We start from the raw sequence: 5,295 nt of genomic DNA on the forward strand, positions 1-5,295 counted from the left end.
CATTGTTTCCCCATCTATATGCCATGAAGTGATGGGACCAGATGCCATGATCTTAGTTTTCTGAATGTTGAGTTTTAAGCCAACTTTTTTACTCTCTTTCACTTTAATCAAGAAGCTCTTTAGTTCTTCTTTGCTTTCTGCCATAAGTGTAGTGTCATCTGCATATCTGAGGTTATTGATATTTCTCCTGGCATTCTTGATTTCAGCTTGTGCTTCATTCAGCCCGGCATTTCACATGATGCACTCTGCATAGAAGTTCAATAAGCAGGGTGACAATATACAGCCTTGAAGTACTCCTTTCCTGATTTGGAACCAGTATGTTATTCCATGTTCGGTTCTAACTGTTGCTTTCTGACCTGCATACAGATTCCCAAGAGGCAGATCAGGTGGTCTGGTATTCCCATCTTTTGAAGAATTTTCCACAGTTTGTTGTGATCCACACAGTCTTAGGCATAGTCAATAAAGCAGAAGTAGATGTTTTCCTGGAACTCTTGTGCTTTTTCAATGATCCAATGGATGTTGGCAATTTGATCTCTGGTTCCTCTGCCTTTTCTAAATCCAGCTTGAACATCTGGAATTTCACAGTTCATGTACCTTTGAAGCCTCGCTTGGAGAGTTTTGAACATTACTTTGCTAGTGTGTGAGATGAGTGTAATTGTGTGATAGTTTGAGCATTCTTTGTCATTGCCCTTCTTTGGGACTGGAATGAAAACTGACCTTTTCCGGTCCTGTGGCCACTGCTAAGTTTTTCCAATTTGCTGACAGACTGAGTGTAGCACTTTCACAGCATCATCTTTTAGGATTTTCAATAGCTCAGCTGGAATTCCATCACTTCAACTAGGTTTGTTCATAGTGATGCTTCCTAAGGCCCACTTGACTTTGCATTTCAGGATGTCTGGCTCTAGATGAGTGATCATACCTTCGTGATCATCTGGATCATGAAGATCTTTTTTGTACAGTTCTTCTGTGCATTCTTGCCACCTCTTCTTAATATCTTCTTCCTCTGTTAGATGGATACCACTTCTGTCCTTTATTGTGCCCATCTTTGCATGAAATATTCCCTTGGCAGCTCTAATTTTCTTGAAGAGATCTGTAGTCTTTCCCATTCTGTTATTGTCCTCTATTTCTTTGCAGTCATACTGAGGAAGGTTTTCTTATCTCTCCTTGCTATTCTTTGCAACTCTATTCAAATGGATATATCTTCCCCTTTCTCCTTTGACTTTCGCTTCTCCTCTTTTCTCAGATATTTGTAAGGCCTCCTCAGACAACCATTTTGCCTTTTTGCATTTTTCTTGGGGATGGTCTTGATCCCTGCCTCCTGTACAATGTCATGAATCTCCATCCATAGTTCTTCAGACACTCTGTCTATCAGATCTAATCCCTTGAAGCTGTTTCTCACTTCCACTGCAAGGGATTTGATTTAGGTCATACCTGAATGGTCTAGTGGTTTTCCCTACTTTCTTCAATTTAAGTCTGAATTTGGCAATAAGGAGTTCATGATCTGAGCCACAGTCAGCTCCCAGTCTTGTTTTTGCTGACCGTATAGAGATTCTCCATATTTGGCTGCAAAGATTATAATCAGTCTTATTTCGGTATTCACCATCTCGTGATGTTCATGTGTAGAGTCTTCTCTTGTGTTGTTGGAAAAGGGTGTTTGCTGTGACCAGTGTGTTCTTTTGGCAAAACTCTATTAGCCTTTGCCCTGCTTCATTCTGTACTCCAAGGCTAAATTTGCCTGTTACTCCAGGTATTTCTTGACTTCCTACATGTTTACTGCAGTCATTGATGCTTGCTCCTTGGAAGGAAAGCTACGACAAACCCAGACAGCATTTTCAAAAGCAGAGACATCACTTTGCTGACAATGGTCCACATAGTCAAAGCTATGGTTTTTCCAGTAGTCAAGTACAAATGTGAGAACTGGTCCATAAAGAAAGCTGAGCACTGAAGAACTGATGCTTTCAAATTGTGGTGCTGGAGAATACTCTTGAGAGTCCCTTGGATTGAAAGGAGATCAATCCAGTCAACTCTGAGTATTCACTGGTATGACTGTTGCTTAAGCTGAAACTACAATATTTTGGCCATCTGATGTGAAGAGTCCACTCCCTGGAAAAGACCATGATGCTGGAAAGGATTGAGAGCAGGAGGAGAAGGGGATGACAGAGGATGAGATGTTTGGATAGCATCATAGACTCTATGGATATGAGTTTGAGCAATCTCTAGGAGATAGTGAAGGACAGGGAAGCCTGGTGTGATGCAGTTCATGGAGTTGCAAAGAGTTGGACATGACTTAGTGACTGAATAACAACAAGAAGTAGTGGCTAAGTGGCTTCCCATGTTTCTCAGTAGTAAAGAATCCACTTGCAGTGCAGGGGACACTGGGGATGTGGGTTTGATCTCCGTGTCACGAAAATACCCTGGAATAGGAAGTGGCAACCCACTCCAGTATTCTTGCCTGAAGAACCCCACGGACAGAGGAGCCTGATGGGCTACAGTCCAAGGGGTGGCAAAGAGCTGGACACAACTGAGTGACTGAGCATGCACTCAGGCATAGTAGCTAAGAGTGTAGGTTCTGAGATCAGATAAGCTGTGGTAGAATCCACACATTCTGTGTGGCTTTGGGCAAGTTTCTTCACTTCTCTATGCTTCACTGTTTCATTTGTTAAAAGGGATAAAATTGTCCCAACTTTATCATAAGGTTTTGAGAGTATTAAATGAAATTATCATGTACTGTTTCTAGCAAAATGCCTGACACATTGTAAGTGTGCAATAAATTGTCCTTAAATTATATAGTCAATTTTAATTGATGTCAATCATAAGTGTCAAGAAATTATAGTATCAATATAGTAACTCATCCAAAAGTTGCCCTTTATGGCATACCACTGTTTATGTCTGAAAAATTATCTAGAGCATCTTAATTTTATGAGGGCTTGACATAAAGTGGGTCTTCAATAAAAGCTGACTGAAAATTTAGGAGCTGTTGACTTAAGAAATAGTCACAACCTTAAAGTTGAGAGTTATGTATTATTCAGTGGAAATTTTTAGGACTTTAAGCCGGGCAGGCAGAAACTCAAGTAACCTGAGAAAACTGCTCTAAGGAAATGAAGTGAGGAACCAGGTTATGTAGAAATTTTGCAACAAAGGATAGGTAATCTGGTCATCAAAAGATTATTGTTAATTAAAGGAAATCAGATATCCCAAGTTAAGGAATGTAGCGCTTTTCTGTGTATGGGAAAATGCAAGAGTCCAGACTCACTGAAATCATTCCTTTCATATGCATCTCAGCTGTCTGGGCCAGTATTCTTTGTGTTTCAGTCTGGAGGTTCCTTTCCTCAGGGCTCACTGTGGGCAGTGGGTGTAGTCTGATGGCTGCTAGATCGCAGGTATTTGACTTCTTGTGTTCCTTTGGGGCTCACAGGGTCAGGTTGGAAGGCTGTAATTGCTGATGACATCCTTGTTTATTGACATGGAGGAAAATATTCCATTTCTGTTTCCTCCTCTTGGTCAGGAATTCGACCAATGTATGGAGACATGTCATTTTTGTCCCAATGCACTGGGAGGCTCATCCCCGATCAGGCAATAATTCTCATCGATAACTCCAGGTGTTAATTCCTGGATTAGGCCCATTGATAAATAATAAAAGATTCTCTGGATCCTCTTTATTCTAACCTACTATGATCCACAAGATATTTCCCTTGTTGCTTCTTCCAGTGCCTAGAATCACACAAATACAGTTACTGATCACACACAGAACTATACATATGATCAACTGTTTCGAGTCACTGAATCATTGCTACATTTGTTGGAGGCCTGCTTACACATTGTGTGTGTTACACACAACAATCCTATAAAATAGATATAAGTAATGTTGCTAGTAACATCGACAAAGTTATAGTGTAGCAGACACACAAAGCATAAACAATTTGAAAACAGAACAAATTAAAACAATGATCAGTGTAATTAGTTGTAATCCAGTTGCAATAAACCATCAATTCACAGGAGAGCCGGCTGGGAAGCCAAATTCTGGCAGGATCAGGTAGAGAGAAAAAGATAAATGTTTTATCTTTGTTTACAAGGTATACTTTGTCAGCTTGTAGGTCACAGCATAAGAGAAAAAGGTTTACTGGAAAACAGATTCAAACTAGTATATTTTCAGAAATCAAAGTTATAAATAATATTCAGCAGTTTATTCAGTAATTGATTCCCGTTGGTCTGCATGAAGTAATCAGGTTTTCCATTAGCATTTGTCATTTGTTACCCAGTTCAGTGGTATTATATAAAGGCTATCAGAAACTTATATTTGTTTAAAAAGTTCTTTTTATGAGACTTCTTGAAAATTTTGTAATGGCAGTGTAAAGTTATTATAGTCTATAAAGGACAAAACAAAATAGCATGGTTAAAGATTTGAGTACAATGCAATTAGCAGGAAACTTGGATATTTCTGTAACATATAACCTTTTAGGATACTGACAAATTATGACTGATAACATTGTATCAGGACATATCAGATGTTGGGGATTCCATATAAAATTTCCTTCTCCAGGGGATCTTCCCTACCCAGGGATCAAACCCAGGTCTCCTGCATTGTGGGCAGATGCTTTATCCTCTAAGCCACCAGGGAAGCCCATAACTATATTAATGACATTTATCCATACTAGTGAAATTGTGTGGTGGGTCTGTGTGCTGCTTGTGAACTTAACTCCTCCAGAGTCATTTCAGCTCACCTTACGTGTCTTGGTTGCTCCCTTTGGCAGTTTAAGACCACCATGGGTGCTTGGATAAATGAATGACCAATTCTCATTTGCGACCTCTGGGTGAGCAAGTGTTTTAATTAATGAGTGGATTTCCCTATGGGACCACTGTGAAGTTCGAAGCGTCAACCTCCATAACTCCTGTAAATTTCTCAGTCAACTGAGAAATCCGTAACTGGCTGGGATTAGTCTTGGCCCTTTTCGTCAGAGCCTAGCTCTCATAGAATATCTTCACTTTTGTCCTGACAATTCTATTAAGAAAGCCAAATTAAGGAAAAGTGTCAGATCAGGCTTTTACCTAACCACTCAGCCAAGACCACTCAGTCTCCTATAACTGAGCAAACCTTGGTGCCTTTCAACCAGCCCCTTCCCTCAATGTCTTTCAACTGTGTGGGTATTTTCCTGTTATCTTACAACCAAGCCCCACCCAGTATTTTCTCCACTAGGTGAGTATTCTCTGGTATCTTCCAACTGCCCGCCCCCACTGTCCTTGAGAGGGGCCATGTACCTGCCATACCCCACCAGATAAAACTCAGGATCATCAGTC

General features: G+C 40.3%; 1 protein-coding gene across 1 annotated transcript in view; it reads right to left on the reverse strand.

Annotated features, from left to right (window-relative positions):
- The window catches only part of LOC104980166 (chromosome unknown open reading frame, human C11orf70), a 70,072-nt gene that overhangs the window by 63,976 nt on the left and 801 nt on the right, over positions 1 to 5,295 (reverse strand). The gene's annotated exons all lie outside the window — the stretch shown is intronic.

This window comes from Bison bison, unplaced genomic scaffold, assembly GCF_000754665.1.
Source record: "Bison bison bison isolate TAMUID 2011002044 unplaced genomic scaffold, Bison_UMD1.0 scf7180017858736, whole genome shotgun sequence".
In the NCBI taxonomy this organism is placed as follows: domain Eukaryota; kingdom Metazoa; phylum Chordata; class Mammalia; order Artiodactyla; family Bovidae; genus Bison; species Bison bison.